Genomic DNA, 12,803 nt, shown 5'->3' with positions numbered 1-12,803 from the left:
GCAGGACTTCGCTTCCCCCTTCACGAGGCGGTGAAGTCAATTTTGAGAGGCTATGGCCTCAGAGTCTGGCAACTTACCCCCAACTCTTGGGCAAATATTCTGGGGTATGTTGCCGCCTGTGAATTCCAAGGGATTCACCCCGGCTGGGAAGCCTTTGCTAAGATGCATTATCTTAGTCGCAACCCAGGCGGGTACAGAGCGTGGTATACTCTAACCACGTTCCCTCAATACATGATGACCTTGGACAAGGTCTCAAAATTTGACGGCTGGAAGCACAGATTCTATCTGCTGACGGCTCCCACTAGGCGGGAGAACTTCGAGCTCCGCCAGTACAATAAGAAGCCTGACCTTCTGGGTCGGAAATGCTGTCTTCCCCGGATCCCGGATGAGGACTTCGACAAAATAATTGAGGCTGACTTCTTCGGCCTCATAGACGCTACACTGTCAACCGGGGAGACAATAAAAGTCCCCAAGAACTGGATCCCTAAGAGCGCCTGGCTCAGGGATGAATGCTTTCTAGTCGCCTGCGGGCTAGGGCACATGTTCACCAGACGTACGCGCCTGAATACTTTCCGTCTGTACTACTTTTGTGTCGGAAATGTTTTTGACGATGTACTAACCAATTCCTTTTTGTTTTTGCAGAAGAAGCTTTGAACATGTTACCAGAAGAGAAGACCCCCAGACGGTCCTCTGCGCAGATCCGCTGTGACTTGGCGGAGGCCCAGGCGCGAGAGCTTAAGGCCAAGGTAAATGCCTGACCATTTTTGTGAGCTTACTTTCAAAGTTTTCTTCCTCCGTCTGCTAACATTAATTTGTTTATTTTTTCAGGGAGGAGAGGTGGACAAGACGTTTGAGAAAAAACTCAAACGGGCTAGGGAGGAGACCACCGCCTCTAACCCCAGCAAGTCCTCAAAAAAGGCCACCTCCACTGCAACTCCCAACGCCCCAGTCGGGAGACAAATGCGGATAGGGGGGAGGAATGAGAGAGTGTCCGGCTCTGTTGGCCTTGACTTGGCCAGCCCCCTATCTGCAACCGGGGGGTTCACCACTCCTGCCAGCGGCTCTCGTCTGGCCAGCACTGCAGGTAAGAACCCTTTTGAATCCCCGCCTGAGCTGGGATGGCCGTTGCGAGTGAAAACACACTCCCAGCAGACGTCATCCTCAGACGGTCGAGACCAGATAGGCGCTGCTTTAGTATCTCAATCTGACGCTGATTATGGTGCAGATCAATCTCCCCGTTGGCCAGACGTCCAAAAGCATGCCAAGGCCATGCTGGATGCTGTCAGCAAACGGGATAAGGATACTATCCCGGGGATTGAGACGTTCAACCTTGAACGTATTCTGACCCTCCTGGCTGAGGTAAGACACTTGAACTATTTTTCAATAATTTTCTCCAAGTCTTTCTCCGCCTGCACTACTAAACTTGTTGGCTTTTGCAGGCTCTGCTGCGGGTAGACGAGCTCAAGCGTCCTAACACCCGCAAGCGGGATGAGGTAAGACGGGCCAAGCAGTCCGCCTCAAACGCCAATAATGTTGCTTTATACTCGTGCATAATTGACGATCTTGAAACTAAAGCAACCCAAATGACACAGGCGGCCAAGATTTCAGAGCTGGAGACGGATCTGCAGGCGGCCAAGAAAAGGGCTGAGGATGCCGAGTCGGCCCAAAAGCAGGCGGAGGTGGACCTCCCCAAGCTCAGGGAGGACCTCAAGAAGGCCCAGGAAGACCTCCAAAAGCTCCAAGGAGTCTCTTCAGAGAATGCTGATCTGAAGAGCAAAATTGCTAAGTTGGAGAAGGAGGCGGCCAAAGCTCAGGATAACTTCCGAGCAACTCTCCAGGCGGATCAAAACCGTCTGGTTGCTGAGATGGCCGCTGACAACGAGGCTATGATGAGGATCTCCTGGAACGCCTTGTATCCTAAAAAGGATTATGGCGTCTAGGCTCTGGCTCACAAGTATGCTGATGAAGTTATATTCTTGAGAGAGAAGGGTGAGCCAGAGCCTGAGTCCTTCCTCACCTGGGCTGAAACTGAGCATTCCGAGCCTGAGGCTGAAGCTCCAGCGACTGAAGCTCCTGAAGAAGGGGAGAAGGGCCAGGAGGGACCGTCTGCAGGGCAATGATTTCAGCGGCTGTGTGCCAATTTCTCTTTTTTTTTTTTATTTTTTCTGCGGTAGTATGCCATTAGTTTGCTTTTCCGGCCTGTGTGCCGAGTATATTTGTATCTTTACCGGCTGAGGAGCCGTGTTCAACAACAATTTCTCTTTTCCCGGACGGGGTCCGGATAACATTTGCCCCACCACAACTGTTTGGTTGGGTGGATAATTAATGAATGCACCGACTGAGTCGGTTTTGATCTTTTTTGCGCTTGTGTTTGCACATTTCAAAATTTTTTGCATTTGCAATTTTTGCCTAACTTATCAAAAGTATGCGGCTGTCCTTGCCCCTGGACGGCTGTGTGGTTGGTTTCAAATGGAGTTGGTTGATTGACTTGGGAACGTCTGATGCTGCAAAGAGCATGATACGTTTGTAAGTTAATCAATCACAGTAGTGATTGCCCCAAACCAAGTACACAGCCGTACATTAACAGGCGTTTCAGCTTCTAGCTAGACGGTGTTGTCCGTCTAAGTGAAGTTCATATAGCCATTGCACAACTCTTTTGCCCCAAATGAGGATGTGTACAATTTAAAAATGAAAAAACGCTAAGTAAGAAATGCAGTCGGTCGCCGACTGATGTCCTTGGACATCCGGGTTCCGAAACTTGATCTTTCCTTACTATTCAGGTCAGACGGCTATGAATGGCTGATTCAGCCGTCCAATGGTGGCCGTCTACATTGATACGTAGAGTAAGCAAGTTGGCTTCTCTCTGCGACGATTGCACCCGGAGGGGTGTCGCCGGACGCCTTTGTCCATGTTGGGACAGGCGAATTTATGGGTGAAGCAGCCATCCGGCCATTGGCCTCTGGTCTTGTTTTAGACCGGTTGTATAGCCACTAAGCGTTTTTGTGCTTAACTTACTTATCTGGCCATTGGCCTCTTCGTCAATCAGACGTTAATTCAATTTCCAAGTGTTAAACTCAGAGAAACAAACAAATGACCCGTCTGAAATTCAGACAGGGCATAAGACAAAAATGACAACAAAAAGCAACTTCTCATTAATGTACTTCTTGTTTACAAAAATTATAAAATCTCAGAAGTAGTATTTTTTCAAATTATCTACATTCCAAGTTCTAGGCAGGCGCCTGCCGTCTGGAGTTTCCAGGCGGTAGGTGCCGTCTCTTACTTCTTCATAAATCCGGTAGGGGCCTTCCCAATTAGGAGTTAGCTTTCCAAGCTCATTGGCCCTACCGGTTGCCTCCGTTTTTCGTAACACTAGGTCGTCCACTTTCAAAGGACGCCTGTGTACTCTCTTGTTGTAGGCTCTTGTCATTCTCAGACGGTAAATCTCATGACGCAAGGCGGCATTGCCCCTGCGTTCTGGAAGTGAGTCCAATGCCAGGCTCATTGCCTCCCAGTTTGCCTCTTCATCATATAACATGACTCTGAGAGTCGGCTCATAGTGTTCAATGGGCAAGACGGCTTCAGCACCGTAAACCATGAGAAATGGGGTTTCACCGGTTGCCCCCTTTGCTGTTGTCCGGATGGCCCATAGGACATGGATTAATTCCTCAGCCCATAAGCCACCGGCTCTTTCAATTTTCTTCTTAATGCCGTCTGAGATCAGCTTGTTGAAGGCTTCAACTTGGCCGTTTGCTTGGGGACGGCCGACTGATGCAAAATAACTTGAGATCCCTTGGTCTCCCAACCAAGTTTTAAGCTGAGGCGTCTCAAACTGAGGACCATTATCAAACACCATGGACATAGGGACCCCATACCGGGTGATAACATTCTTCCAGATGAAAGAAATGACGTCTGATGTCTTGATATTCTTTACCGCCTCAGCCTCTACCCACTTGGTAAAGTAATCCACAGCCACCAAGATATAACGCTTTCCGCCTGGTGCAGGCGTGTAAGGACCTAAAATGTCCATGCCCCATTTAGCAAACGGGATTGGGCTGTGGATGGCCGTCAGATCAGTAGCCGGACGGTGAATAAGTTTGCCAAATTTCTGGCACTTGTCACATTTTCTCACCAATTCCTTGGCGTCTGCCTCTAGAGTGGGCCAAAAGTAATGTCGTCTGGCTCTGACGGCTAGAGATCTGCCGCCTATATGGGAGGCGCAGAATCCCGAGTGCAAGTCTTCGAGAACTTCCTTCCCCTTTTCTGGGGTTACACACTTCAAAAGAGGCTTAAGAAACCCCGCCTTGAAGAGCTCTCCATTTCTCAACTTGAAGCTTGCGGCTTGCTTTTTCAGAACGGCTGCCTCCTGTGGCGAATCAGGAAGTGTACCGTCTGAGAGGTATGCCCGGATGCCATCCATCCAGGTAGAGCTTCGGTCTAGGACTCCAATGGGATCTTCATAGATGCTTCTTTTTTCAAGTACTTCCCAAAAGACTGACCGAGGCGTATCATGGCAGGCGGAAGATGCAAGCTTTGATAGTGCATCCGCCTGGTTATTATCAGACCTGGGTACTTGATTCAAATGAAACTCCTCAAGTGACCCAGCCTCCTCTTTGACCGCCTGAAGATATTTGATCATAGCCGGGTGAGTTGCCTCAAATATTCCCTCATATTGGCTAACGACCAACTGTGAATCAGAGTAGGCGTCAATTTTTGTTGCCCCTGCCGCCTTACACATGCGGATTCCGGCTAGCAGGGCTTCATATTCCGCCTCATTGTTTGAGGCTTGAAATTTGAACCGTAGTGCATACTCATATCTGTCCCCCTTAGGAGACTCATAAATTACGCCTGCACCACAGCCGTTCTTTGTAGAACTCCCGTCTACATACACTTTTCAAACCTGATCAAGATTATCCGTAGCCACCGGACGGGTCATTTCCACAATGAAGTCGGCAAACGCCTGACCTTTCACTGCCTTTCTTAGTTCGTAAGTGATTTCAAGACTTTGCATTTCAATAGCCCATTTTAACATTCTGCCGGATGACTCCAGGGTAGACATTGGCCGCTTGAGTGGCTTGTCGGTGTAAATCACCACCGGATGAGCCAGAAAGTAAGGCTTTAATTTTTTGAATGCCATGTACAAAGCAAGGCCAAATTTTTCAACCATGGGGTACCGGAGTTCAGCATTTTTAAGAACATGGCTAATGAAGTAAACCGGGAGCTGAACGCCGTCTCGCTCAACAAGGAGAACGGCACTGAGAGCATGATCTGAGACGGCTAAATACATATACAACGTCTCCCTAGGTAGAGGACTGACCAACCTAGGCAGAGAGTGCATATGCTCTTTTAGCTTCTGGAATGCCGTCTCAGCATCGTCTCCCCATTCAAACCTGGTCTTCTTCCTGATTGCTTGGAAGAAGTAAAGGCATTTGTCACTTGACCGGCTGAGGAACCTCCCCAAGGCCGCCAGGCAACCAGTTAGTCTCTGAACTTCCTTGACAGAACGGGGTGACTTCATGTCAATTACCGCCTGTATCTTTTCGGGGTTAGCCTCTATCCCCCTCTAATCAATCAGGAATCCGAGAAACTTCCCAAACTCAACACCAAAGACGCATTTCTTCGGGTTTAACATGACCTTATGCCGCCTGAGGGTGGTGAATGTTTCTCGGAGATCAGCAAGGTGATCCGTCTGTTGCTTGGATTTGACTATCATGTCGTCGATGTACGCCTCCACATTCCTCCCAATTTGATTAATGAAGACCGTATTAATCATCCGTTGGAAGGTGGCAGGCGCATTCTTCAAGCCAAACGGCATCACAGTATAACAGAATAACCCCAAATCAGTGACGAAGGTTGTCTTCTCTTGATCTTTTTTCCAGAGGGGTATCTGATGGAAGCCGGAGTAGGCATCCATAAAGCTCATCAAGGCGTGACCGGCTGTAGAGTCGACCAGATTGTCGATCTTTGGAAGCGGGTAACTGTCCTTTGGACACACCTTGTTGAGGTCTGTGTAATCAACACACATGCGCCAGGTGCCATTCGGTTTCTTAACAAGGACCACATTGGCCACCCAGTCGGGGAAATTGCAGGGCCGAATGAACCTGGCGTCTAGCAGCTTTTTGACTTCGGCAGCTGCCGCCTGACTTCTTTCCTCGCCATGGTTTCTTTTCTTTTGCCGGATGGGCTTCTTTTTGGGATCCACAGCGAGTTTGTGGACAGCGAGATCCGGGCTAATGCCTGGCATCTCTTCCACTTCAAAGGCAAAAGATGTCTTTGAATTCTTTCAGCAGAAGGTGCAAGCTTGCACCCAGAGTGGCATAAGCAACCGTCCCAACCTTCACCGTACGCTTTGGACGGCTGTCGTCCAACACGAGATCAATATTTTCTCCAGCCGGTTGGGGACGGAGCTCGTCTGACCGTTCCCCGGTCAGTGATTGCTATTTTTTCTCTTTCTTCACCTCCACCAGCAGAGGCGCTTTTCTTTTCTTACCAACGGCTGGTGGGGCAGGGTTGGCATCCTTGACAGCGTCAAGGTCTATTGGTTCCTTCTCTTGGCCGTCTGGGGCCACAGTATCTTTCATGGCTGAGAGGTAGCACTCCCGAGTCGTCTTCTGATCCCCGTTCAGGGAACCAACAGAGCCATCATCCCGCTCATACTTGATAAGCATGAGAGACGGGATGATCACCGCCTTGGCTTCGTTGAGGGTTGGCCTACCAAGGATGATATTGTGGCGGTCAACTCCTCCACGACCAAGAACCTGACGACAATATGCCGTCCCTGGCCTTTTTCTCCCAGCCGGATGGGCAAGTCAATTCTGCCGGCTGGGTAGACCATCCCACCCCCAAAACCAACCAAGGGGTGGGTGACCGGATGCATGCTGCTGGAGTTGTATTTCAGCTTCTTCAAGCACCGGAGGCTGATAATGTCTGACGAGCTGCTGGTGTCTATAAGGATCCGTCCAACCAGTTGGTTGGCAACCTTACATTCAATGACGACCGGGTCGTCATGCGGACGGCGGACGCTGCCCCTGTCCTTCTCAGTTATGAGGACGTCTGGGAAGGTGGAAGAAGAAGACGCCTGCTCTTCATCATCCTTGTCCATCTTTCGAAGATGGCTCTTGGTGCCCCGGATGGTAGGGCCACCACATGAAAATCCGCCTGCTATAGTGTAGACCGGATCCTTGTCGGTATCCGAACTACTAGTAGGCTGGGGGGTAGCCTTGGAGGACTGACCCTTGCTCTTCTTCTTTGCCCCAGCTGGGGACTTAGAAATGTAGGACTTTAGAAGCCCTTTGTCAGCCAGACGGTCCAACGTCCGCTGTAGACTGAAGCAGTCGTTGGTGTCATGGCCAACCTCCTCATGGAACTGGCAAAATTTATTTTTGTTCCGTGTCTGGACGGAACTCTTCATTGGATTCGGCTTCTCAATAGACAGCCGGTCCTTTACCTCCATGAGGATGGAGTTGCAGTCTTTGTTAAACTCGTACTTGGGGACGTACGGTTTAAACTCTCTCTTTTTCTTCTGGGACGGCTGGTCAGAATCACTAATCGCCCAGACTTCTTTTCTCTTTTTGCTCCCTTCTTTTTTATTACCCGGCTGAGCTGACCGGCTTTCTTTTTGTTTGTCAGACTTCTTGGAGTCTGACTGGCTACCAGGCGTGCAGAGTTCGGTAGCTTGTATGTAGCTCTCCGCCTCCCTCAGGGCCGCCTGTAGCATAAATGCCCCTTTTCGAACTAGGTCGAACTTAAAAGTCGACCCGTCCTTTAGACCCTTGAAAAAGTCTGTAAAAGCTACCTCGTCAAACAGTCCCTGGATCTGTATCCTGACCAGGTTGAACCGCCTGACATATGAGCGTAGCCCTTCCTTCTCACCCTGCTTAACGGTGCTCAAATCAAGGCTCGTTTTCTTAGCAGGGATGTTCATTGAGAAGTTGGTAGCAAACAAGAAGGCTAGCTTCTTGAAGCAATCAATTGAGCCGGCTGGCAAGTTGCCAAACCACTGTTGGGCAATGCCCTTCAGTGTAGCCGGGAAACATCGACACCAGGTGGCATCGTCCCAACCTTGTAAGCACATGAGGTTGGTGTATGCCATCAGGTGGTCTTCTGGGTTGGTGGTACCATCATAGGTGCCCACCAACACATTCTTAACCTTGGTCGGCTGAGCCGCCCCGGTTATACTGGCTGCGAAGGCAGACGGCTGTTCGCCTAGCCTCATCAGCCGCAGCTGCCAATCCAGTGGCTGGACATTGGTATATGCCGCCTGACCTCCGAATGGGGGTGGCTGCATGAACTGGAGGCCATACTGCCCATACTGCGCCTAGGGTGCGTATGGCATAGACCCTATCATCAGCTGAGGTTCGGTGTTGACGGATTTACCGCCTGTCCGACTCTCATGCAAGGACATATAATTCCTTGCAGAAGCTTCCTTGAAGCTGTCTGGGAAGCTTGAGGTAGAAGCTGACTCAGACTGTTGCTATCTCCTCCGATTATGACATGTCTAGCATCGAAGGTAGACGCCTTTTGGGCCTCCGGCTGGGGTCGCCGGGGCATCAGAATCTTAGACCAATCAAGTTTTGCGACTGCCTTCTCCTTTGGATGAGGAGTTGGCTGCCTGTCCTTGACCGACTTCTTCTTCTTCCCATCATTGGGAGTCTTTTTAGCCGGTTGGCTCTTGCTAGAGCCTGCCTTGCTTTTGTTGATCATGGCCTTGATTTCACCTTTGAAAGAGGTCATGAATTTCATGAGCTCATCCCGGGTGACTGGGGCTTGACCTTTAGCCTTCTGGGTTTCCCCTTCTGGCCTTCCAGGTGGGCGCCTGCTTGGGCCCGCCTGGCCTACATTTCGCTCCAGTTGATCTCTAGAACGAATGTATTTAGAGATGAGGGAGCCATCTTTGGTTATGTAGGTCTCCACATCATTGTCTTCTTCTTCCTCCTCCTCAGTGAATACCTCTAGCTGAGGCTGAGGCGGAGGTTCAGGGATTTCAAAGCCTTCCGGTTGAATAACCGGCTGCAAGTCCTCTTGGTTACCCGCCTGAGTAACAGGACGTAGAGAAGTAGAGTTAAGAATTGGTACAGAACTTTGAACCATCTTGAGGTACTCTCCCCACAGACGACGCTAAATGTTTTGGGTGTTTTTGTCCCTCGGGAGAGTTACAGCTCGAAGACTGGTCCGGAGCGGCCTGTACCTGCAAGACAAACAGAGACACCGGTTGGTAGGTGCTCCGCCTCCGAAGATCAAGTTAGTAACTTGAAGGGAGAGAAAAAAGGTGCGGAAATTAAGGTGGGGATCTGCTAGGATTTCTAGCTCAGTTGTCTCTATCAAAGGGACAGTTTGTAATAAGTGGAAAAACGTGTTCTCCAAAAGAGGGGAATCTCCCTATTTATAGGGTCCTTGGGAATTGTGCCCCTGATTAGGTCACAGAAACCTAATCAGTGGTGGGCTGCGCCGCATTGCGGCTTTCTCGGGATTTGGGCCGGAAGGCCGTCATTTCTCCAAATATCTAGGATGACACGTGTCAAGCAGGGATTGGTCCACTTTGGACCATCCTTGGGCTGACACGTGTCGTCCTCTGATTGGGCCACATGGCGGGGTAAAATTACCCTAAACAAAACACATTCAAACAAATATTTTTGACTCAAATGAAAGTCAAATGCATTCAACAAAGCTCTTTGAATCAAATGAAAGTCAAACACATTCAAACAAAGCTTTTTGAAGCAAATGAAAGTCAAATGCATTCAACAAAGCTGTTTGAATCAAATGAAAGTCAAACTAATACAAACAAAGCTTTTTGAAGCAAATGAAAGTCAAATGCATACAATAAAGCTATTTGAATCAAATGAAAGTCAAACACATTCAAACAATGCTGTTTGAATCAAATGAAAGTCAAACACATTCAAACAAAAATTTTTGACTAAGATGAAAGTCCAATGCATTCAACAAAGCAATTTCAATCAAGTGAAAGTCAAACACATTAAAACATAGCTTTTTGAAGCAAATCAAAGTCAAATTCATTCAGCAAATCTATTTCAGTGAAATGAAAGTCAAACACATTCAAACAAAGCTTTTTGACTCAAATGAAAGTCAAATGCATTCAACAAAGCATTTTGAATCAAATGAAAGTCAAACACATTCAAACAAAGATTTTTGACTCAAATGAAAGTCAAATGCATTCAACAAAGCTCTTTGAATCAAATGAAAGTCAAACACATTCAAACAAAGCTTTTTGAAGCAAATGAAAGTCAAATGCATTCAACAAAGCTGTTTGAATCAAATAAAAGTCACACACATTCAAACAAAGATTTTTGACTCAAATCAAAGTCAAATTCATTCAGCAAATCTATTTCAGTCAAATGAAAGTCCAACACATTCAAACAAAGCTTTTTGACTCAAATGAAAGTCAAATGCATTCAACAAAGCATTTTGAATCAAATGAAAGTCAAACACATTCAAACAAAGATTTTTGACTCAAATGAAAGTCAAATACATTCAACAATTCTATTTCAATCAAATGAAAGTCAAACACATTCAAATAATGCATTTTGAAGTAAATGAAAGTCAAATGCATTCAACAAAGCTTTTTGAATCAAATGAAAGTCAAACACATTCGAACAAAGGTTTTTGAAGCAAATGAAAGTCAAATGCATTCAACAAATCTATTTCAATCAAATGAAAGTCAAACACATACAAACAAAGCTTTTTGACTCAAATGAAAGTCAAATGCATTCAGCAAATCTATTTCAATGAAATGAAAGTCAAACACATTCAAACAAAGCTTTTTGAAGCAAATGAAAGTCAAATGCATTCAACAAAGCTATTTGAATCAAATGAAAGTCAAACACATTCAATCAAAGCTTTTTGAAGCAAATGAAAGTCAAATGCATTCAACAAAGCTGTTTGAATCAAATTAAAGTTAAACTCATACAAACAAAGCTTTTTGAAGCAAATGAAAGTCAAACGCATTCAACAAAGCAATTTGAATCAAATGAAAGTTAAACACATTCAAACAATACATTTTGAAGTAAATGAAAGTCAAATGCATTCAATAAAGCTGTTTGAATCAAATGAAAGTCAAACACATTCGAACAAAGATTTGTGAAGCAAATAAAAGTCAAACGCATTCAACAAAGCAATTTCAATCAAATGAAAGTCAAATACATTAAAACAAAGCTTTTAGAAACAAATGAAAGTCAAATGCATTCAACAAAGCTATTTGAATCAAATGAATGTCAAACACATTAAAACAATGCTTTTTGACTCAAATGAAAGTCAAATGCATTCAACAAAGCTATTTGAATAAAATGAAAGTCAAACACATTCAAACAAAGATTTTTGACTCAAATGAAAGTCAAATGCATTTAGCAAATCTATTTCAGTTAAATGAAAGTCAAACACATTCAAACAAAGCTTTTTGACTCAAATGAAAGTCAAATGCATTCAACAAAGCTTTTTAAATCAAATGAAAGTCAAACGCATTTAAACAAAGATTTTTGACTCAAATGAAAGTCAAATTCATTCAACAAATCTATTTCAATCAAATGAAAGTCAAACACATACAAACAAAGGTTTTTGAAGCAAATGAAAGTAAAATCCATTCAACAAAGCTATTTGAATCAAATGAAAGTCAAACACATTCAAACAAAGATTTTTGACTCAAATGAAAGTCAAATACATTCAACAATTCTATTTCAATCAAATGAAAGTCAAACACATTCAAATAATGCATTTTGAAGTAAATGAAAGTCAAATGCATTCAACAAAGCTTTTTGAATCAAATGAAAGTCAAACACATTCGAACAAAGGTTTTTGAAGCAAATGAAAGTCAAATGCATTCAACAAATCTATTTCAATCAAATGAAAGTCAAACACATACAAACAAAGCTTTTTGACTCAAATGAAAGTCAAATGCATTCAGCAAATCTATTTCAATGAAATGAAAGTCAAACACATTCAAACAAAGCTTTTTGAAGCAAATGAAAGTCAAATGCATTCAACAAAGCTATTTGAATCAAATGAAAGTCAAACACATTCAATCAAAGCTTTTTGAAGCAAATGAAAGTCAAATGCATTCAACAAAGCTGTTTGAATCAAATTAAAGTTAAACTCATACAAACAAAGCTTTTTGAAGCAAATGAAAGTCAAACGCATTCAACAAAGCAATTTGAATCAAATGAAAGTTAAACACATTCAAACAATACATTTTGAAGTAAATGAAAGTCAAATGCATTCAATAAAGCTGTTTGAATCAAATGAAAGTCAAACACATTCGAACAAAGATTTGTGAAGCAAATAAAAGTCAAACGCATTCAACAAAGCAATTTCAATCAAATGAAAGTCAAATACATTAAAACAAAGCTTTTAGAAACAAAAGAAAGTCAAATGCATTCAACAAAGCTATTTGAATCAAATGAATGTCAAACACATTAAAACAATGCTTTTTGACTCAAATGAAAGTCAAATGCATTCAACAAAGCTATTTGAATAAAATGAAAGTCAAACACATTCAAACAAAGATTTTTGACTCAAATGAAAGTCAAATGCATTTAGCAAATCTATTTCAGTTAAATGAAAGTCAAACACATTCAAACAAAGCTTTTTGACTCAAATGAAAGTCAAATGCATTCAACAAAGCTTTTTAAATCAAATGAAAGTCAAACGCATTCAAACAAAGATTTTTGACTCAAATGAAAGTCAAATTCATTCAACAAATCTATTTCAATCAAATGAAAGTCAAACACATACAAACAAAGGTTTTTGAAGCAAATGAAAGTAAAATCCATTCAACAAAGCTATTTGAATCAAATGAA

Source organism: Chenopodium album, chromosome 16, assembly GCF_948465745.1.
Source record: "Chenopodium album chromosome 16, dcCheAlbu1.1, whole genome shotgun sequence".
In the NCBI taxonomy this organism is placed as follows: domain Eukaryota; kingdom Viridiplantae; phylum Streptophyta; class Magnoliopsida; order Caryophyllales; family Amaranthaceae; genus Chenopodium; species Chenopodium album.
This window is presented reverse-complemented; position numbering follows the sequence as displayed.